General features: G+C 41.5%; 1 long non-coding RNA gene across 1 annotated transcript; it reads right to left on the bottom strand.

The window, feature by feature from the left end:
• Positions 1 to 14703: 14703 nt before the first annotated feature.
• Positions 14704 to 19779, bottom strand: LOC126051761 (uncharacterized). The gene is made up of 3 exons (XR_007509867.1): positions 19652 to 19779; positions 19126 to 19221; positions 14704 to 14987 (listed from the first exon to the last, which is right to left on the bottom strand). It is a non-coding gene; the product is annotated as an uncharacterized LOC126051761 (long non-coding RNA).
• Positions 19780 to 24231: the final 4452 nt, after the last annotated feature.

Below are 24231 nucleotides of genomic sequence, written 5' to 3'. Positions count from 1 at the left end.
TAATTTAATTTGTTCCTTCGGCTCAGGCTCTGCAGAGAGCAGTGTCTCATCAGCATCCCAATTTGTCTTTATGACCCCAGGGCAGAAATCTGTGCTCCCATTTTTTGCATTGACCTCTCAGATTTTTTTTTTTTTTTTTTTTTTTTTTTAAGAGAGGGCACAGGAAATATCACGTGCTCTAACACCATTTGCTGTTTGTTATCCTCCATCTCATTCAGATTATGGCTTACAGCTTCTGCACACTGGGGAAGTCTGCATAATAGTTTCAGTTCACTTGTTAACAGTAATTATTTTTTCCAGCCTCTCTTTTGATGTAGGCTGAATAGCTTGGCCTCTAAGAGATGTAATTAGTGATTCCTGCAGTTTGCTATGGAATGGGGCAATTGCATCATTAAATTCAAGATAAGTCTTAACTTGGTGTTTCAGGCACTCACATAACGTGTTATGCAACAAGGGAATAAAAGCTACACAATTCTGCCATTAAGAACTTTGCCCCAGTTATTTCTGCCTCTCCGCAGCTTTAATACAAAGAGAGAAAACACAGATTTACCATTGCAGATGAAGGGATAGCAGCTGCCCAGATAGCATCAGCTGGCGTGTCCTTGGCTGGCGTGAGATGGGGTGAAGCAGTGAGGCTCCCTCCACTCCCCTCACCCTTTTGGCTATGCAGCTGACAGAGTCCGGGTATAATGCGTGCAGCAGCAAAGATGAGAAGTAATACTAACTCAAGAGAAACAAAAAAACCAGGCCCAACTTATTTGGAAGGAATTGTATCTGGGGAAGTCAGGTCAATCGTTCAAGAGTGTTATTATTTACTGTTTTCTTTCAGCTTGTTTGTTGTCTTCTGTGGAAACCCAGTTACTGTAATAACAACACCTGAAATTCTTTTAGCATTTACTATCAGTGGATCTGAAAACTCCTAATGCCTCATCTCACTCCTGTAAAGTAATCATGAAGTTATTAATAGGAATACCTATTCCTTACCTCATAGGGAAACCAAGGCACAGAAATTGTAATGTTATCTGTGTATAGCTATGCATAGAATAAGTGGCAGAGTGAAGAACTGATCCTTACTATCATGCAGCTTTACCAGTTCCCAGCTTCCCGTTTTATCCCAGTAACAAAATAATTAAAAAAAAATTCCAATCACAAGGAAGAAAATAGAATTTTATTTAGTAATATTGAAACCAACTGTTTAAAATATTATTTACTATTTTCATTTTATTCAGCCCCCTTCTTTGCAGATAACTAGGTTTGATTTTAAGGTAAGGATTTCTGAAATTTATGTATAATCTTAAAAACGTCCCTGCTTTAGGACTGTCCTTTCCTCAAAGTCATATGGCAACCCTGTGACAAGGCAATGTTGTACCTGCACACAGCAATCCTAACACTGCTGCGATGATTGATAGGGCACTGCCACACAGGAGACAGGAGCACATTTTTAACAAATTGCAGTCCTGTCTTAGGATCAGAACTGCATGACACTCAAAAGAAGTGGCAACTGCAGCAAAATTCATCACTTTTATTTCTTTCCCCCCTGCCCTGAAATCTTATACTGAGCTGGATGGGTATCTCCAGTATTTCTTATCAAACCACCAGTTGTTCAAACCACACAAAACGTATAATCATTTTTTTACTATTCCCTGAAGTGCCCCAACATACTTCCATTCTATAACCATAAGAGAGTTTTACTAGGGATAATGCCTTGTCCCTCTGACATTATCAGAAAGCAGAGAGGTGAATAGAAATATTCTCTTCTTTCATTATGTTGCCTTTTCTCACTTATGTTTGTGTAGTGCCTCTCTTGCCTACGAGATTCCCTAATTCTGAGATTATTCTGAGATTTCCTAATTGTCTCTTCCCCCCTCTCTCTTATCTGTTTTCCAACAGTTTTCACTCCCCTTTCTCTCCCCTCTTCCATTCCAATTCTTCACTTTAACATTCCTAGAAGAATATCCCAGATATCCCAATGGATTCTGTGAATACAGGCCAGATTTAAAATCCATTTTAATGAAGGGAAATCTCTCCATTTCAGCTATACACAAAAATAGCATCACAAGAACTGGAGTTTGGCATATCTGGTGTCCTCTTCCAAAGCACAGATCACACATTGGAATTTGGCAGCTCTGTCTCACATGTTGTTTTTTAACTTTGCAGAGATACAGTCCATTAGCAGGCCTTGTGCATGTTTCCCCATTTCTGAATTAGCCAGAGGTATTTCAATTTTAACACCCAGACTCTTTCATAAACGTGTCTTATTACAGCAGTATCAGTAATTCCTTGAAGATAATATCCATTGCATTTTTGGCTTTCTTGGACAAGCTGTGTCTTGCCTAAAACCTAGAATCAATTTTTGAAGATGTCCCTTTACACTCAATTAATTTGTCTGTTGTAGCTCATGTATCAGGCATTTAATTCCTCGTTCTTGCTGTGGCCAATAGGCAAGAGAAACATATCATTCCTCTAAAACTTGCTACCACAGGGATCAAGCCAAGCTTCTTAGGGTGATTTATGGGATGCGCATGGCTGTACTCAGGTGGCTGATCCTCTGTTTCTCTTCCCCACCTCTGCCTGTCCCACTGATGGATGCACCTTCTTGGAATCTGTGATGTGAGAAGGATTGTGCAATATATCTCTTCCCAACTTTGGTTCACATGATCCTTCTATCCCATTAAGGTTTGCCAAAGAGAAAAAAACAACAGGTGGAAATCTCTGATTAAGCTGGGAGCAGAGGCTGTCCTAGTGACATACGTGAAGAGCAGCTCCCCTTGCATTCCCAGGAAGCTCAGCTACCCATAAATGTTAATTAGTTCATTAGCATCCCCATTAGTGTCTGACAGCATGTGATTAAGCTGCATAGAGCACAATGGGGAAGCCAGTCAACAAGCTAGGAGGAACTCAAGTCACTCTGAAGAAGTCTGCCAGCAACAGAGCATTGGAGGATACCGCTCTCTGGTGTCAACACAAGTCATGACAACTTCTGCATGAGTGAAAGGGAATGGAGGTCCCACCATATATGAGGGAACATGAGGCAAGTGTTGCTTGCTTTGGAAAGGGTGATTAGGTTGCTCCCTTCTTTCTCAGTCTCTTCTTTCACCGCATCCCTCAAAAACACACACCTCTCATCGATTCCCAACATGAGGCCATTCCATGGAGAGCACTGTCCATCTGTGGATGGTAAAGGCCATGGCCCACCTCTGGCCTTTCCCTCTCTCCTCTCCTTAAGCTGAGGCTTAAGGACTTGCAGCTCTGAGCAGAGTAGTGAGCCACGAATGCAGATAGATGTTCAGGAGAGCTGGCCCACAGCAGAGTTGGCACAAGAGTATCACAGGCCATGGAAGTGCCACTGCCCTGTTGTTTTGGTGGTTCTGGTCCTGTGGCTATTGTAAGCTGTCATACAACCCTAGGATCACCCAGCACAGGTTTCTATGTTCTTATAAAGGCTTCTGTAAAATAACTGGATAGGGAGATTTTGAAAGCAGAACTGTGGAGATTATTCATCCGTTCATTGCTAATGCAGCACTTTCTTATACCTGTATCTTTTATTGCATTAGCATAATTTTGCTACTACAGAAGGTCACTACCCAGTACTATTTTTTTCTATTTTTTGTTCTCTTTTATGTGATGAACTGTGTTGCTGATGGAAAAACCATGCCTCCTTATCTATGGTACAGATTCTGTGCATTAGCTATCAGTCCTTACAGGTGATATCCGTGACCACCAGACTAGACAATAGTCTGGACTGCTTTCTTTTTCACAGAGTGGGAAAGTTGTATGATTGTTTGCCTTATAGTTCCTCTGTTTCCTAGTACCTGCAAGGCTCCTCTCCTTGCATGGGAGGTGGGCAGGAGCATTGCTATTGTGTGCACAGGTGGTTCTGCCTTGAACGGATGCTCCATACCCAGGACTCAGCAGTAAAGATGCGCAGATGTTGCAGATGACACCTGGCTGGACGGAGCCTGCTTGCGCAGGCACTTACACCAGCCACGGTCTGCCCTGTCTAGTCGATTAATCCCTCACAAAGCCACCAGAAAAAAGAGCTTAAGAAATACCTGAACCCCCGTTCTGGTTGTCACCGTTTCCTGCTCCTTCTCAAAGCCAGAGGGCATCACATTCCAGGTCAATGCACATGTAGGCCCAAATCCAAGGGGTGGCATGCCAAAATCCAGAGCTGCGGCTCTTTTGTGTCCCTTTAGGACAATACAGCTGCTAAAAACACCTCTTCCACAATAGCTGCAGATTGTTTTGTAGAAGTTATTTTACAGTCACCCAGGGAAATAACTTCTCCATTCATTGACTATTGCAATGACTTTGCAGTTTGTGAGAAGCCTGGGCTTTACCCATTTGAATGATTCGTTGCAGCATCCTCACCTCTTAATTTTTAATAAAGTGGCTTAAGAAAGTTCTAGAAGCTATGTTATAGACATTTTTTCTCAGTGTGTCTTAGGCACTATTTTTCTTGCAGTTTCCCTACTCTGATGAGGAGCATAAATTGTCAGTTGTATAGTACTGTACTAGAGATACATCCTTCAAAAATGTGAGAAAGAAGCCAATTACTGTAGAAATTATTTTGGATAGCCGAAGAAAGGTGCCTTCGCATGCCAAGCTTAGCTTTCTTGACAAGTCATTAATATTATGTTGGCAACCCCCTTCTTTTTCTTTTTAATCTATATTTTTTAATTCAGCATCCCCATTGATTTTACAGAAGACTAATACCAGACTAATACAACCAGTGTAAAATCAGGTCACAAAGTTACACAGATGAAACAATAAAAAGAAGAAACATGAAAGAGCATATTGTGGCAGGAACTGAGTTCCTATCACTGCCTGTAAGTAAGGCTGCCTGACGTTTTCCAGATAAGACTGCTTTCTTTTGACTTTAATTATATAACCCTTTAGCTGTTTAGGATGAAACTTGCCTTGCTAGGTGTCTGCCGCAGATAGATTTCTTCTTTTTTTTGTTTGTTTGTTTCAGGGTTTTTGTTTTTTAATGCCAACTAAATGCTCAATGACAGAAGACAAACCCTGGGGAAGCTTTCCCTGATATTCACCATCTGGAACAGTAAAATCCAGAATGGCATCCTATGAACCAGGACCGTCCAGAAAAGCCTCCTTAATGGATTATGATATATGCAGCTATTGGCATAAGTAAATAGAAAACTGCCTGCTTCTTTAACCTAAGTAGCAATGCCCTGGCCTTGGAAACCTCAGCCTCATTCGGTGACCTACCCATTTTAAGAGACCATTGTTTCTGTGATGGGATGTGACAACTTTTCAGTTTCACAAGGCAGTGCAGTATATCAGACCTATTTTTCTGAAACTGAGAAAAGCAAAGGTGAGCAGCTTTGCCACTAATGAAGAGGAGAGACTAAACCCCTATATGTATTTGCACCCTCATAAGAGACAGTTGTAGTCAAAGTTGGGAGCTGCAGGTGCAGCACCATATCTTTGGTTGAGGAGGCAGCCGGTCTTTGCGTGTTAGCTTTACAAGGTGGTTGTTCCTTTGTGCTTCAAGACCAGTGCTCCAAAAATGCTTTCTGACTTCACGTGTCGATGGCTCAGATCCCGTCTCTCCTATGTAGAAGGATGAATTGTGTAAAGACTGTCACTCTACGCTGACCCTCTCCATCCCTTTCCTCAGCTGTCACCCCCACATATATTCGCTAAGGTTCACGTTCATCTGTTGGTTCACCCATATCCACCCTTGGGTCACCGTGAAGGATGGATCCTTCCTGTTGCTGTAAACACTGCCCATACCCCTTCGCTTTGACTCCCTCTGTGGAAAGCAAACTACAAAAATACTTGCCCTGGGGATCTGTGATCGGTGACTTGCCTTGGCAGGGTAACTTCAGCTCTGCAACAACATATGACAGACGTGGAGCTGATTTCCAGGGAACGGAGAGTGCCCGATGGACCAGTCTGAGGCACACAACACAGAGATAAGCCATGGTGGCCTTAGGGACTGGTCCCCACTCCTCTGAAGTGTTTATGGGTTATATAAGTGTACAAAGGACACTCTGCCTTTGGAAGAGATGCTCACATCTCAGTTTTATTAAAAACTGAGGAAATTAGTCATGACACAAATGAACTCACTAAAGCACTACTTTTTCTAAGCATGACTTCTGAAGCTAAAGAGATGCTGAGCTTTCTTTTTGCATTCTCATGGAATTCTTCTGCAACAACTGGAAGTCAAATACATCAGGTTTGCCCTTGTATGATGTAGAAAACATTTCCTTTGGAGTTCTGATATCCTGGTCAAAGTCATATTTTTAATCTGACATAGAGTGGTGAAACTTTGCTTGTATGCACACTATTGCCAGTTCTACCAAATCAGCAAAGTAAAGCTGAAAAATCAGTTAGTCATAGCTGGATTCGGAATGCTAGTCTATAAATACACCCTGAGCTGAAATTTCTGTTACTGATAGGAGTGGTAAGAATTGCTAGATTTTTAATAATTTTGTAGCTGTTGCCTTCAAATCTTGATTTGATACTGAACTTTAGGACATAAGAACTTTGAAATAGATGGCTTAAAACATTAATCTGTTATGCTGATTACCTGAATTTACATGTCACCTACTTTTGCATTTTCTTTGAATCTTCTTTGTTATTGAGTGCTTAGAAACCTCATCAATTTCCAAGCTTCTGGTAGCATTCCTTCCAGAAAAAGTTGTGGCTTTTTAACTCTTTGGGTGAATGGAAGTGAACTGAATGTTGTTTTTTTAAGAGGGTAGTTGATGAAATTTCCAGACTTCGCAGTACTTTAGAGAGATTGTTCATCGTGATTCAGTAGCAAAGGGGAGGATTAATTTTCCATCTGACATGATGAGCCTCACCATTCAAAGTGTCATTTCACGATCTTTCACTGCAACCTTTCAAAACACACTGTACCAGATAGCTTTGAAAAGTAGAGCCAGTGCCTTCACACAGACAGTTCCTCTCGTTGGACTGAAGACGTGCATGCCTGATGCTGTGACTAACACTTCCCACCTTATGTCCTGAAATGCAGCATCCTGTTTGGATCATTTCTTCCTTCCTTTTTCTTCCCCCTGTAGTTATGTAAACAGCTTTTGGCCTGCCTCTTACAGTGGTTTTCTCTTGCTGCAATAAATACACGTAGCTCATATTTCCTTCTGTTGCTGTCTGCTTTCTACACCTGACACAAAGCCTGGGCTATTAGCAAAATCGTCATTGTGCGTGCTCCATTTTTCCTCCACAAGAAGTTGTTATTGTTCCTCATAATAGCTAATCTCAATCACAATCATTATGTGATTTGTTTATTTAATGTCCTTCAGCTTATTTATAGCTCAGTTGAAATCATCATCAGCTCCTCCCTCATGCAGCAGAGTATTTGATCATGGAAGCTGGTTCACAAAATTGCCCTAGGCAGGATGGCTCACACAGGTGCTTACGTTAACCCTGCATCCAAATATCTGGGCAACACAAGATCTGAACAAGACTCTTCCTTGGCTAGAAATTTCCTTGGATGGTTCTGCACTGGCAATGCACTTTCTGCACTTCCAAATACCATTGCCGTCTGTGTAATCTCTTTGGAGGCTGTATTGACTGCATATTGGAAGTACCCGAGCTGGACCTTGCGTTTACTTCTCTTCATTCAATGTATAAAGGCGCTTTTGGTCAACAGTTTCTGTATAGCCTTTTCTCCTTAATTGCAGGAGGATGCCCATATGGAGTCAGAACAAAGACTCCTCTACTCGGTATCGTGTCTCTGATACTGGCCAATAGAAGAAGAAAGTAAGGAAAAGGAGAAATATAAAACAATATTTCTTCTATTTCTTGATGCCTCAGCTGTTGAAACATCAACAACAGCTGGAGGGTTTTGGGCCAGGAGATTTTCTTCACTTCAAAGACTTATTTGGAGTGTATGTTAAATAACTCTTGATCAACTTCTGCATTAATGAGTACATCTAGCAGGTGTTTTAACCCATTCATGCTTTAGTCTCCTCAACACCTGTGGCAAAGAGTTCCATGGTTTAACTACCTGCTGTGTGAAAAAGCACTTCTTTGTTTTATTTATATTTGCTGCCAGCTATTTTGTTTTGGTGCTGTTTCATTCTTACATTATGAGAAGCAGTGAAGATCTGTTGTCCTTTTCCAAACCATTATCATTTCATAAACCTTAGTCATATTTTACCTCAGTCATCTCTTTTCCAAGTTAAAAGGCTCTGAGCTATTTCCATAGCTTTGAACAGACTTATTTCCTTTGTCCATATCTTTTCTGGGGAAAAAAAAAAAAAAAGAAAAAAAAGATATTTTTTTTCTTGAAAAAACTTGGGCACACAGTGTATTTATCTAATTAATGATGGTTTCGATTTGTGATTCCTATTCTTTTTTTCCCAATGTCAATTAAAGTCCATTCACTTTAATGTATACTTAGAAGTGTTTTTCCTGTATGTGATACAATGATCTTAACCTTATGTTTCATCTGCTATTTTATCTTGCAGCTATTCAGTATTGTGAAATCCCTCAGACACATTTTGCAGTCAGCTTTAGAACTGATTTTACTAAAATATTTTTTTGTCATCACAAAAAGTTTGTCACCTATGTATGCACCTCCTTTTCCTGTCATCTGTAGCTGTTTCACAAGTCCCAGCATATAACCTTTGGGATTCTTGGTGGTAATTTCACTTCATTATGAAAAGCGACTGTTTGTTCCTATCCTCTTTCTGCTATGTCATAAGCAGATTTTAATGACAAGAGCTCCTTCTTTTCCATGTCATGATAACTATATTCCTTTGAGAGCTTTCTGTGAGAGCTTACTGAAAGCTTTGAAAGGAGCCATGGAGCAAGGGTGACCTCTGAGAGCTGGGGATCCAGATTACAGAAGCAGAGCATCTGGGTCAGACGGAAGGAGCTAGAGCTGCTGAAGGTCATGGCAAAACAGCAGGAGAAAATGTTAAGGAGACCTAAAATCAGGTCTGGCTGAGAGAAAACAGGTTGGAGAGGCCCATATCAGGTCTTGCTTAGAAAGCTGATTCAGATTAAACCACGCTATGCGAATGCAAAGAATTATATTAAAATCATGTCACAGAAAAAGGATTAGATGACTTGAGGGAGAGGCTGTGTGTCTCATTCCTGTTTGACTGTCATTTTAGATCCAGATCAGGGCTGTGTTGCTCAAGACTTATTAGCATCTTGTGGCCCATCTAGTACAGTATGAATCTCTATTTGCAAGTGCTACTCATTCAAATGGGGACAACACAGAATTTCCTCTGGATGTCTGCTCCATCCCTGGGCCACTTCTCAGGACCAAGCCTGTTAGTGTTTCTGGATGGCACTTTGTCCTAAAATGCCGTCTTAGAAATTGTTCCTCTTTGGGTGGCAATTAATTCAGAGGGGGAAGAGCTCTTCAGAGAGATAGTGGAGGTGGGTATCTTAGTTTGTCCCACAATATATATTGAGGAGTCAGAGCCCAAGGCTGGTTTTCTCATCAGTCTGTTAGTGATGAAGGGTGCCAGCAGAGAAGCCAAATTGACTGGGTAAGAGGAAAAACCTCATTCCCAGCCCACCAGCAAATCCATTTCTGATGGGCTTGTACTTATGACTGAAGACACACAAGTTTTGGTTGCTGAGATCTTTCACTCAGCCTACTCTGTTTTCTGTTTATGTCACTGCTTATCTTTGAATTAGTTGATTTATACATGTTACATTATTTTTAGAGAGAGGTTGAAAATTGGTTTTGGAAAATATTTGGAGTTGCCTCTTTGTTCCCCAGCCTTGGCTTTTTGGATGAGCTGCACGCCCAATCCATCTTTTTAAGGGTACACAGAGCCTGCTACCACCAAATTGTCCTTCTCAGTAAAAAAAGTGTGGTATTTAATCAAATGCATTGTTATTCCCCAGACTTCCATTCACTCAAACTGCTCCTTCTGCAGTGTTAATACATATTTTTAAAAGGCAAGGTAACAAAAATACCACGTGATCTATTTGAAGCAAAGTAATGGCTGACAGGGAACTCAAGTTATAAAAAAAATCTATCTTTTAGTTGACTGAGACAAGGCTTTAAACACATATCAGAAAATTCCTTCTATGTGTGTTGTTATGTGACCAACAGAATTACAGGGAACAGAGCTAGCATTTCTTTGTAGAGTCTTCTCATGTTTCATCACAAAAATGTACCTGGTTCATCACTGAAAGAATGTTTTTGCTGCATGAAAAGACAGAGTTCATTATGATACGTTGCTGTGCTGTGCTACTGGTGACTTTTGTTATGCCACGCACATAGCCAGAAACTCTTTCAGTTTGGATGACTTTAATTTAAATTTCAGATAACAAAAAAGAAAATTTCTATGTCAGAGGGAGTACCCTGTGTGTGTGTGTGTGTCTTTTCTTCTCAGACTATTGTGAACTCCTAGGGGGTTATTAGCCCGAAAAGTTAGACACATAGAGCCCTGAATCTCAGCAGTTGTCTTTGCTGCCTGTGTCTAAATTAACATTTCAATTCGGACAAGTAGTGAGGTTTTTAAGAGAATTCTGTGATTGTCTCCACTTATCACCTGTTGGTTTGGTTCACCAAGTGGCATCTGTGCACAGGAACTGGATTTGCTTCAGAGACAACTAAAGGGGAAGCTCTGCTCCAGCTGTGCACCAAATGCCCTCCCATCCTTTGTGGGAAACAGAAAGGTCTGGAACTGTTATCGGTCCTCGGGACAGCTTTGAACCACAGGCATGATAGGACCATGGAGTCCAAGAGTCCATTGAGCAAAGGTAGTTGAAGGTAAGTCCTTTGGCTCGGGTATAGTGTAGACAGAGGAGCCTCATCTGATCTGCTCCAATCACCCCCAATTAGTTGCTCATGCAGACAGCTGCTGGGTACCCCAGTCCGCAGTCAGCAGTACTGCAGAATGGACAAACCCAGACATCTTCCAAAGATAAATTACCTCTGTCTAACTAAGACTTTGTGGCATGGACAGGATGAGCAGCCCGTGGATGCCTCACTGTGTGGCAGGGCACTGCCCTGCTTACTGACTGGAGATCAAATAGATCATCCTCAAAGTTCAGGGAACAAGTTGTCTGGCGCCATGTACCTGCTTCCCATGTGGAGTCAGGTCAGTTGAAAACTGAGTTTCCAGTGGAAAAAGATTTTAAGTAATAAGACATACTTCCAGCTGAAGGTGCTGTATTTCCAAGCAAAACTTTTGTCTAGAACATCTTTGCCCCCAGCTTTCCAGTCTAGTAAAGAGACCTTCAAATACCTCCTTGCCATCTTCTCTGCCTTTACCCCAAACCATTTGCTGCTCATTTTTCATTGAGAACTTGATGGCTGAAGCTGAAGACACCCATTCTGGAAATACCCTTTCACTCCCACCCGTTGCCCATTCACTCAAATTTACCAGGCAAAAAAGAAAAAAATAATAGCTTTGTGTTTGGGTAGGTGTGACTTAGTGGAGTAGGTGGAAGGTGAGAGAGACAAACTGACAGAGGGAAAAAGGATGTTTGAAACTGTGAGTAACCAAGGGATGATTTAAAGGGCAAAAAATAAACATGAGTTTAAGTGTTTGAAAAGAAGGGCAGAGAAAAGCAAAAATGCTAGAACTAAGAGAGAAAAGGGGGAAAGGAAAATCAATGTTCAGGCAGAAAGAAAGAACAAAACTGTAGGGGAAAAATAATAAAAGGGATGAAAGCCTAGAAGAACAGTATTAAAAACCCCTCAGTATTTTCATGATGAGAAAGCAATTTGGTTTTATGCCCATGCGTTAGTGAATGAAGTTGGCTGTGGTGCCAATTAGTTTCTGAGGGCTTACCACTTGTCCTCATTTTTCACTGCACTTTTCCTCTCATCCCAGCTGCAGTTTCATTTCATGAGCACAGCTGTAAGTTGCTTTTCTCTTACGGGGGTTCTGGAAGCCATGACTTGCCATGCCACCAGCATCTCACTGGACGTGCATGGAAAGCCACGGGGGCCGATGAAAGCAGGACAGATGGCTGCTGTCTTTAGATGGAGCTTCTTCAGCACCCATGCACGTTTCTCAGCATAAAAACCAAACTGGTCGGGGTCCAGCTTCATCTTTGCAACTGCTGACAGTCTCTCAAATGGCATTACTGCAGTCCAGGGCTTCAGAAATCATTCATTTGAGGGATTGTCTGTTCTTGCTGCCTAGACCTTTAAGGTGGAAGTGTACTATTTTTCAGAGGAGTTGATGTGTGCTTTCTGTAGCATTTTGAAATTCTGGGGAAGGCATCATTTTTCACTGAAAGTTATGGGAATTTTAAGATGAATTTCAGTGGAACTCCATTTAGACACTTGAGTACTCTGTTGTTCTAGAGGTCACCCAGAGGAGAGGGCTTCCTGAGGCCATAGGACGTTGTGCAGAAGGACAACAGGAGAAGTGGTTCTGAAATTGTTTCTTGGCATAAGGGATAGAAATAAAGTTTCAACCAAAGCAAGGAGAAATCTCGCACATTTCCAGCTGCACAGACCATAACAGCCCATTTCCAGAGCTCTCTGAAAGAAGTGGTGGGCTTTACTTTTACTCTGCATGTGCCACAGTGCTGTCTCTCAGCCTTCCTTTTAATCCTATGACTAATTTGTTTAGCATCAAAAAACTCCTTAATTCCTCAATACACTGTAAAACATAAAAATTTGTGGTGGGACAATGGTGCAAAAAGTTTCATTAAAAAAAATTAGAATTGGATAAAAGGGTAGCAGTGGATAAAAGGGTAGCAAGAAATTTTCTGGAGAGCATTTTCGTTAGCACCAACAATAATAAGAGTAAGAGTAATAATGATGGAAAAAAATGAAGAAATACATTTTGCATTTATACAAAGGAATAATTTCTCTAGAAATTTGCTTCCAAAATTGATGTACTTCCAGTCCAGGGACATGCACTTACTATGTTACATATATATCTAATTAAATCTAGGCAACAATGCTCCAGTTTCAGATATCTTACTTTTAATAAACTGTACAAGAATAAAATCCATCTGATAATGGCATGAAGATCTTTCAGGGGCAGGCTTTATTAATCTTTATTCCTGCCAATGAGCACTTAGTCACATGAGGAATCCTACTTAAATGAATGAGAGAATACTGTGGAGCTTTTGCACCCCCATAGATAATTACACATAACTTCAGGAAGAAATCTTATCAATGCTGTCTTTATCCTTTCTCTAACTGAAGGGGATGGCTGACCAAGACATTTGTAAGTCACATATCTAGATTTGTGAACAGTGTCTGAAATGAAGATTTTTCAAGTAACATTCTATTGGTTTTGATCCAATTTTGGGATGTGCATGGTAAACAAGCCTGTTAATTTAGCCCTTGTGTTGACTGCAGCTACTAATATAGAATGCATTCTGCTTATCAATAATGAAATGCTTTCCTTTGCATTAGTGGGAAACTGCCATGTAGTATCAGATTTGCATGGTATAGTCCTGAGCTTATATTTTCCCTCTGACTTTGAGCCCCTCAGAGTTCCCTTAATGACTCAAGTGGTCAATATACATTACAGCTTCTGTGTTCCTTCATTTAAATTTTAAAAATTGTTATTGTTATTATTGTTGTTATTATTATTGTTATTACATACTGTGCTTCCTTCTTCAGTGTGTTCCCCCATTGACAAGACAAACAGATGTGGCAGGTTTAACAGAAAATTTCTAAAGTCTATGCTTATACAATTATTTACATCTCTGTTCACTCCCTAGTACCCTTAGTTTTTTTAGATTCATGGAAGGTAAATGATTAATCATTACAGTGATTGCTAAAACCAACAATAACATCAAAATCCTTTGATTATTTTTATTGCGTAGTAAATTCATATATTTTTATAGTTTTTCACTGTAAGTCAAATTCTGCTCAAAACTAACTGCCAATTTCTTTTTAGATTGTAACCGTGCAGGTATTACACTGGGGGTTTTTTTGATTCTGGAGAAGTTTAGATACCTGGCTTTTCCTTCATTGATTTGCCTCTGGCATTTCAGGTACTTACTTCAGCAGAATTATTGACTTAAGCCAAGTCAACCACAACCAACATACACAAAGCTACACACCCACACAGCAATTTCTGCCTGGCATCGAACACGAATGACAACTGCTCTTTTGCCTATTTGTGCCAATCACCTAAATTTTTCTCACCAATTTGAAGCCTATCATCATTTTTCCTTTCATCAGGTAACTCTAACAACCTCTCCATTGCTGCAACAACGATTTAAACAAGCACGCTCGCCCATCAGTGCTCAGACTCACTTTGAGTGGGCGCTTGTGCTCAGGTGGAAATGTGAGTGGGTATAAGTCTCAAAGAGGATTTTTCTGGTAGCAGTTCTCCTACTGAGTCAGATTGTACATGGGCCTTGAGAACATAGATTGAAAACCCCTCCTCTAACTTGATTCTGTACATGTTGTCTACTTTTCCAGCCTACGGTTGTAGGCAGGCATCAGTAGCATCTGCAGAGGATGTCATGACTCCAAATGATGCAAAAGAAAGTAGTTAGGAAGGACATTTGAAAGTCAGCAAACTATCTCTAAAGAGAGGATTCAAATTTTGTGGCATCCACTCATCAGCACCTACAAAGGACCTGCAAACGAATCTTAGATATTAATTTTAAAAACTAGCTCAAAATTTGCCCCAAATATCTGTTCCTTAACCATGCTTGCATGCTTTCTTTTGAAACATCCCTGGCGAGCAAAAGGAAATGTGATGAAAACAATGATTTTGCTTTCTCATTTGACTAGCCCGTTACCTGTGTTCAAGCCTGGGGACTGTTCACCATGTGAATTTTGTTGCTTGAAGCCATCTTGCTTTTGCGTAGGAAAAACATTTGCAGATGGAGTGAAGAAGCGCTTTTCCTGCAGTGAACACTCTTGTCTCTGTGCTACTTTCTTGTTTTCTTCACAGTGATTTTTCCTTTTTTTCAGGGACAAACAGCATTTAGCGCTAAGCATTACCATAATGTTTTCTAAAAGCACTTTCTGTGATTGAAGACACTGCTGCTGGATTCATCATAGGCCTGCTTGGTAGCCTTGCAACAAGCTAAAAAAAAAAAAAAAACAAGAAAAAAAATAGGGTAATGAGAGAAATCTGCAAACTGACATAATTCCCCACGTTAATAAATATTTCAAGTCATCCCACTAATGCTGCAATTTTCTAAGAATACCCAGAAACTTTCATTAATGACCTCTGCTAATGCCTTTTCCTGGCTGGAGTCGTTCCTCTCAGTCACACTAATAGCAACGTGACAGACAGGCCAGTAATGGCGTCGCGGGGCCTGCAGCCACCGCAGCCCAGCTGAGGCCTTGCGTGGGGAACGCGGGCTGGAGGAAGCCATGCCGTTCCCCTCGTGACGGCCAGGGGGTTGCCCTCAGCCAGGGATGCCTCTGCCGGGGTCGGTCGGTGAAGGAGGGGTGCCCGTGGGACAAACGGGATGATCCAAAGAAGGGGAAAGGTAGGACAGCCCGTGAGGTGCTTGGAATTAGGTGGGGGACTGAGCTCGCCCGTGGCCACTTCACCAACAGGGAAACTTTGTCCCCTACCTCAGCTGCTGCACTCAGGAATATCATCCGACATTTTTTACCATGGTATTTACCTTTGATATTAATATTTCTGCAGCAACATCTCCTAAGAGTACAAGGAACTGTGAGCAAATGTTACCTGCATAACAAAGGTAAAAAAGCATCTGGATTTTTGGTAATTATCGCTCATTCTTAATTTCAGTCTCCATATACACGTAAGTGAATTCTGACCTCTTCCCGTGCAACATTTCTCATGCATTTTTCTGGTATCTGCTGAAAATGTAGGCATGCTCCCACCCCCATGGAGGGCACTGAGGGTGGAAACGGTCAGGACCTGCCTCCAGGGAGGAAGACGCTGCTGCTCTGTCGGACGCTCTGGACACGTTCCTGTGGCCCTCAAGGGAACGAGAAGGCTGAGAGCTACAACAGCACCCTGAACGGTTCCCCCAAAAGGGGCTCTCCGTTAGATTGTGCGCTATATTGCCCATGCACAACCATTATAGGAGGGTGCTGGTTCTTTACTGCGCTTGACCTGATCCCAAATGTAAGTCATACTAGGTCAGCAGACTGATGGGGAGCAACCGCGATCTCCGAATCCTTGCTTGCAGCAGAAATGCCTAAGCTGCCTGTGTGTGCAGGAGACAAACACGACACTGCTCCTAGCATTTTCCAGCACTGTCTCTGTCATGTAGGAAATTATTGACAAACCAGCTCCAAGTTATGCAGTGCAAATGCATCTGGTGTGAACCTCATGCTGTAATGCCTTTCATCTATTCGCTATATCAGTATCTTTTCAGACAGATGCCAAACAGTGGTTGCAGGGGTGTTTTTTCAAAGCAGCTTCTGGTGTGAACATCTTTTCTTGGTTCTCCAAGTGAAAAAACATAGATCTATAGCTCAGCATGATTGGTTTCCTTCCCCAACTTACAGTCCTTAAAAGAGCTTAGTAGCAAAGAATTAAAAAAACCTAATAAACTGAGGTTTTCCTCCATGTTCTCCTTAAACCTGCAGAGTTAAGGGAGAAGCTGAAGGAGCAAAGTTTAGTCAAAAGGAACACAGTACGACAGGTGCTTTTGACAGGGACATCAGATATGCCTAACATCAAATGGAGGTGAAACCAGCTTTGCCTCTGTGTGGCATCTTGAGGGGAGGAAGAGATTTCTAATCTTAAACTGAAGGACATCTTTTTTTTGCTTAGTCTGTACTGAACGACTTTGGTGCTTTAACACGTATTTTGGGGATAGACAGGACAGCGGCCAAGTACAGCAAATGATAAGGAACATTAGGGGTGAGCAATCAGAAATGCAGAGCTTACTCTCTTTACTAGCATGCGAGTCAAAACAGTGGGCCACATCTGCAGCCAATAAAATTAATTTCGTTGTAACCCAAGGACAACACTGGTCTGTTTGCTTACAGGATACAGCCAACACTCTTTCCCACACATTCTTGAGCAATGCACTAGAGAGTATCACAGACTACCAGTTCCACTGCGGCTTTGACTTAATCCTTTATAGTATGCAACGTGTACCTTTGAGGAAGATCAACAAAGAAGTCAATACAGGAAAAGTTTTGGCTAGTGAGTTTCAAATGTTCCACTTTCAGATATATAATTTGACAAAAATGCTACCTGTAAAACCCACCAAAGTGCTAAATGAAAGTAATTTTCTTCTTGATTTCGAGATCAAAAATATTAATGAATTGTTTTTCTCTAAATACTGCCCTTGATGAAGATTATGTTATCTTGCAGCAGCCTTCATCTGGAGTTTTTGTAAAACATTCAGCTGTAGCAGTCCCTCCACTGGGTGAACTCTAAATGTTTAATAAATGTTCATAATCTAACCTCAGCGCTTACCCAGGGAACAGAAAAATCCTGCTGCTTTTCCGGTTTTACAAAGGATGGGATCCTGGATGTGCCAGAGTCAGTGGAAAGACCAGCTCTGGTTGGGATCCCTGACTGCCTCCCTCCCCTCCAAAGGCTGTGTTCTTTACCATTCGTCTTCCTTCATGCTGCTGTGAACCCAGGGGCATTTTGCATCAAAAGAGGGAATCACATTCACGTCTAACATTTCACAAGGCGGCGTGCGTGATCAGTCCAAATTTGGATCAACCTAAAACCTTAAACAAAGAGCTCTTCCCAAATAGGAATGTTTCCACTGAAAACTACTGGTATTTTCAAAAAGCTGATCTAATTTTCCTCCAAATAGATTTAGTGCTTTAGCTCTTAAAGAGATATTTGGACTCAACCAAGTACAAAAAAGCAAATTCTTTTCTATTCACTACTAATTCATGCATTTAATTTCTAAATTGATTTCTCTTAAATTACATATAGCTGAAGGACTCAGACGGCCAAAGAAATTCTGTTGAAGCTTAAAAAAAAGTCAAATTGGGCTGAGAATGAAAAATCAGATTTCAGCCCCCCCGCCCCAATTAGTTGATCAAAATTATGCTTGCTTGAATTAAATAAGAAAAACATTTTCCTAACTTATAACAGAGCTCCTTAGAGAGTTTTTTATCAGTCAAAATTTATGCATTTAGGAAAGGAACTACATGGAAATAAACTCTCCTAAATAGTTCTCAGGCCAAATTTACTCTTGGGCAAAGTTGATACAACTCTTTTGCATCAAAGAGTTACAGTGTATGACACCTGTGATGCATTTGGCCCTTTGAATGAAGCTTTGGACTGTCAAGGTAATTTTCAGCAAGCTGGTTTCCTGTGGAATAATCCTGATTCATTCAAGCTGAAACTGTTTGCAGGAAAGTGTCAGTTCTGATATTTTTTTTACCATCAGAAATCATCAAAAATTGAAGTTTCAACATAACTAATTTTCTAATTTCAGCATATTTCTGTTGTGTTTAGAGGGCTTCCCTATGCTGAAGCACAATCCATGGTTTGAGTAAAATAATTGTGAAAATTGGGTGGAAGTATTTCAAAGTTTTTGAAACAAAAAAGTTGACACAAATTAAGTTTCTTTCTTAATTTACTCAACCCTCACTCCCCACACCCAAATCCCAGAATTTCACCTCTTGGTCTATAGAAAAATGAAGTTTTTTATTTGCATTGTTTTTTCCTAAGCAAAGTCTGGGTAAATATATCTCCATCTAGTACATATGTTAGCCAGAAACAACGGTTTCAAAACACTGACTAATATCATCATTTGTACCTTTTTTTTTTTTTTTTCAAAAAAGCCTGATTAAGTCATGGAAGAAACCAATGTCTTAAAGTTCAGTGCCATAAGGAAATTACAGATGGTGAATCAAGCCCATGAGAGACTCTCTAACAGAAGAGAACAAGCCTGTAGCTTATAAAAACACAATAAAGGTCTGAGAATTCCAGTGTGAATTCTATAGGCTGTTCTCAACCCTCCAGCAAAAACTAGCACCATGGAAATCTCTGCAGTTGAAAGCTTCAAGACCAGTCTCCAGTTCTACTATTAAATATTGGCATCTGTGGTCATACCCTATAGTACCTCCAAAAGACCTCTCACTGACTAAACATGACCCATTAATAATAAGTTATTTTTTACAGTGACGCGCTTCCTCATCTTGGCAATTAGAAGATCCATCTGTGTCATTCAACCACCTTTTGGTCCAAGGAAGCATGAGGTCACTTCCACCCCCACACGCACATTGACACATTAAACCCCCCAAGAACTAGTTACCATAGTTTGCATCTGTCTTCTAGAAGTGAAAGGTGGCTTGGAGTGTGTTCTGCCATCGTTTATTGGTTTAGCATCTCTTGGTCCTGAGAACACTAGCTTTAAAATACAGACACATACATGACAGGCATATGTGACAGTCACATATATGTTCCTGCTGTGGCGCACAGAGCGGTATTCATTTCTCTTGGCTTAAAAACTTAATTTTAGTCCCAACTGAGCAACTTCACTAGCATCCCAGAGGTAAGAAAGGCATAACCAAGTCTGAATCCATCTCCATTTGTAATTGTCCTTCTCACCCTGGCACCTTATGCTACTGTATTTTATGTTACGAGTATATTTGTATATTTGTATTCTCAGCATCTCTAACAAACAATGCCTGCATTCAAGGGTTTGCCTTGTTAGAAACAAGACGGCAAACAGACACCACATGAGACCATCCCTGCAGGTGAAAAGGAGCTGCCTCCTCCCGAAGGACCTTGATCCAGCCTCAGTATCCTGTTAAATGTATTGATCGGCAAACTGCTACCTGGGTTTCGATATGGTCGGATATAATCCTTCCATGGTGGCCTCGTGCCAAGGCTTGATTTGGTTTCCTGAGAGTACAGGTATTTCCCCACCTCCCTGGACTGTCCGCAGCAAGACAGATGATCGATGCTTGCACACTGACGGTGCAGTGACAAAATGGCCTCTCGACTCCCTCACTTTCTTTTCTATAATTTGTTCCTGTCCTTGTCTGTTTAGTGATGCATTTTATAGTGGAAGCTGATTCATTCGAGCTTAATAATGCAGCCAAGCTGCTTTCTGGCATTAGTCCAGCATAATCACTATAATTCCTTCTGTTTCCAATATAGGTCAAGTTATGCCTGATTCAATAAAATATCATTTTTAAGTAAGCATCATTCATCTTAGGGTGCATTAGTCTGTTTCATTTTGGTAATTGGTCTCTATCATTTTTGTTTGCTTTTTCAGATTTTCCTTGCTCTTTAATTCTCTAATCACACGGTGGATTATTAAAAAGCTGAATCCCTGTTAAATAAGGTGACCATATACAGAAATTTCTTTGCAGTTCTATTTCCATTCTTTCAGGCTTCACCATTCATGCTGTCTTTGAGTTGAGCAAAGAAGTGAGGAGTTCTAATTTTCAATTATAGGCATAGAAAAAAAGAGGAAAGAAAGGGTTTAGTTGTAGTCAAATCTGAAATTGAATAGAAGTGGAAGTCATTTTAAAAATAACCAGACTGACTGAGAAGGTTTAGGGCATTCAGGGACTGGAAAACTGATATTTTCTTGTGTGGCATATAAGAACTTCTGGAATGTGAAAAACATCACCAACATTGAAGAGGGAGAGAGACGGCTGTAGGTGTACGGGATTATACTTCTCTTTATTATTAGATGTGCCTGAGCCCAGACTCCACAATGACAGATGTGCAAGTCAAACAGATTAGTAATCAATAAATTAAAAAGAAATACTGACAGCTTTTGTTATTATAAGTGCCTTCAGTCTGAAAAGGGCCTCTCTGCCACAGGCAGAGGCTCCTCAGCAGATGATGGTCCTAAATGTAAAGACTTACATTCAGAGGAGGCAGTTTTTCAGAAAGTTCCCAACATCCACAGGAAGGATGCACACTAAAAATGGGCCAGAGCTGCAATTTCTTTGCGCAGGTAATACAAAGTTGCAAAAAGAAGTTGTATTTTGTATCAAAATGAAAATGAATTAAAATACTAAAAACTTAAATCCATAATTTAGCTGAATTTAAATGTTAAACACTTTATTGTGATTCTACTGAAACACTTCAATAATGTTGAAACATTATAAAATATAAATATATTTAGTACATGTACAGATAAATATAACATTCTATATAGCATAGTATTAATATTTTGAGTCAAAATTAGGTGAATGAAACCAAGGCAATCTGAATGAAATTATCAAGAAGAGACAAAACCAAGGTATTTATGACTGTTCCCTACTGAACATGTGAAAGAAATTAGCATATTTCTGTGAAATTTTTAGGGGGGAAATCACATTTTTAGGGGAAATGAGTATACAGATGTTTTTGCAACTAGCTGTGTTTCCAGCAGGCATTTTTAAATAACACTCTGCTCACTGTCTGAGGACAGTTGAGAGTTTAGCTTATACCATGCAAACAAATGAATACTGAAAGTAATCTTGAGTAATTATTATCTATTATTTATTCTTACTTGTATGCCTGGTGTTCTTGCAGCTCCATAGACCCAGCAGAAGGAGTGGTGCCTTCCCAGGAGAGCAGCTGGAAGATTTTGCTCGACAACAACCTTCCTACTCCTTGCAATAAAATAAACATAGAGCAGAGATCTCCCTCCCTCTTACGTTCTGCAGAGAAACAATGGTGCATCCTGCCCCTTTTAAAAGTCTCAAACCAAATTGCCATTAAGAGGTGTGTGAAAAAAGAAGAAAAATGAACACATCATGTGCACTTAGCAGCTAAACCTGTGTGCTCTTGAGAAGCTGGATGCGCTGCAGCTGTGGGACTGAGGTGATCTGAGTGGCACCAAACCTACCACAAACACAGATGGAGAACTTAGATTAGGCAGTCTTTTACATATATATATATATATATGCATATGCATATATAGGACATCAATATTTATTCTTGGGGAAGCAGACTGATAATGGTTGGGGGAATATTCTCAGCAGGCCAGTTGCTCCATAATTACCTCTTGTACCTGCCTCTCACCCTGGGCACCACCTCCGGTTAGGTGGACCCCCAGTGAGGAGGGAGTGTGGGTGCACGGGGAGCTCAGAGCCACGAGCAGGGTGCTCCACAGGACGCCGGCACCTGCTTTTCACTGTAATACTTGCCGGGAAGGGAGCGATCCTCACAGTGGTGCATTATTTGGTGCTGCAGGACCACGGTCTTGGCTGAGCCAGGGAGGTGCTGCATGAAACTGGATGGTGTGGGTGAACATCACGTACCTGGGATTGGCTAAATGGAGTACTGGATCCCACCTGGCAGCGGCTGGGACTGCAGCCCAACTCTCAAGTAAGCTTGCCAAGTTGCCGCTCTTATTCCATGGTAGCCAAAATACAGCTGCATGGCTGGCTGTAGCTTCACCTCGAGTGGTACGGCAAGGCAAAGCGAGAGTGCCCATGGCCAGACCAACAAGCAGGGAGAAAGCAGAAATGAATGGTGGGGCGGCAAAAGGAGTGCCCGATCCTGTAGCCGTACGCTGCACTGCTGGCGTAACTACGCCCACGGAGATCAGCACAGAAGCATTTTAGCCAAGTGCTAATTACTGGCTGGTTGGCTCTCGGCCTCTCTTCTTCAGATCAGCAGAAGAGACAGGGCTCGTCCAGGTGAGCGGGGGTTCTCCAGGGCACTACTGTACCCCAAAGCCATGTGTTCGGCTGTGGGAGGGAGTGTGGTTCGGTTCGGTGGGGCTGCTTTCCAGGGAACAGCGAAACCCTACAGATGTGCAGACCGAAGCGTACAATAGAGGAGCGTATGCTACCCTGGCTGGGAGGGGTCGGCACCTCATGTCCCCTTCCCTCTGTCCCCTTCCTCCTCCCTTTACAAGCCAAGGCTTTTACCGACATCTTACATGAAAGGAGCAGAGTCCTCTTCCCAAGCCCGAGCAATATCTAGGGCATTAGAAAGAGTTGTCAAGCACAATCACTCTCCTGAGCCACCACTTCTTCTTGCCCGTGCGTCTCTGTATCTGAAAAATAACTCAGCCTGTCAGCACAGTTAGCAAGCCTGAGGAACCTGGCTTTGCCTCCCTTCCCACGCTCCTCAGGCAGGTCCTGCCCGCCTGCTCGGCACTTCTACCAACAGCTAAGGAGGAAGGGCACGGGGTGACAGTGAGAGGGACGAGAAGGAGTGGGGACAGAGCAAGGAAGTCATGCAAAGAAATGGGGGTGAGAACGTTTCTGAGCATTAATGAACTGACCCAGCTCCTGCAGGAGTCTCCTTGTGGTATTCTGAACTTATTTGCAGGTATTTCTGATATTTAGGAGGGGAAACAAAGGGTAGATAGTGATATAAGTTAAGTGTAGGGCTTTAAACTCTTACAATTCCTTACAAAGAGCAAGGAGAACATGCTTTTTGCTTAGGACAGAATGTGTAAAATCTCTGGGAGCAGTTCTGTTTCAGACTGAACACAGTGTAGTAAACGCAGGCTGTCTCAGCTCAGCCACCTCTTTGAATCTCTCCTGCTCTAAGACAGTTCTTGCCATTTTTCAGGTAAAACTTAGCAGGTGTAGAAGGGACTGTCACCAGAGTGGATCACCTCTTCCTTTTTGGGTAGGACAAGTCCCACATTCCACAGCTGTCTCTGCGCTTGATCCTGTCCCTCTGAGCACCCGGACACCCGGACAAAGACTCTGTAGCTTTTCCTTCGAGTTGCAAACCTTGCCGTTTTGGCTTTGCTGTTGGGCAGCAGGCTGCCAGCATCACCGGGCTGGTGCAGAATGTGGAGGCAGCCTGGGAGCATTCGGCACTCATTCTCCAGGACTCGCACCACATGAGAACCCTTAGGTAGCATTTGTAATCCCAGGGACCTATCGGTTAGCAATTATAATCCCAGGGCAGACTGCTTCTCTAACTCTGCCCTACATTGCCCAGATTATAATTCTCACCATGCTTTGATGCTCTTTTGATCCTTTCATTCAGCCAAATAAGCCTAATAAGACTCCTGGTTCAGAGGCCAGAAACTTTTGTGTGCATTTCTACACCATCACCTGGAATCACTGCTCAGCTTCTCCAGACTTCATTCCGTCCCCCCAAATCCACAAAGGCAGTCCACAGTATATTGATCATTGCAACAAAATGGACGTGAAAAACTTTTTAAATTAATGAATTCTGTTAGACTGTCACAGATTATTCACCCTGGTTTAATTCCATTTACTTCAGTGGACTAACATCAGTGATCATTTGGCCCATACCTTTTGGATCTGTGAAGTAAATAGCTATTAAATTCCATACATGAAGTCAGAGCTGTCAGTGTGCCAAATAAATGAATACAACTCTTGTCTAATTTGACATTTTTTCCTGGGTTGGTCTAGAAGAGACTTGCCACACTGAAGAGCAATTCAAGTTGATGTGATTTCTTACACTGATTAAGTCT

Source organism: Accipiter gentilis, chromosome 28 (assembly GCF_929443795.1).
Source record: "Accipiter gentilis chromosome 28, bAccGen1.1, whole genome shotgun sequence".
Lineage (NCBI taxonomy): Eukaryota > Metazoa > Chordata > Aves > Accipitriformes > Accipitridae > Astur > Astur gentilis.
Note: the sequence above shows the minus strand (reverse complement) of the source record. Positions and strands in the feature narration are given on the sequence as shown.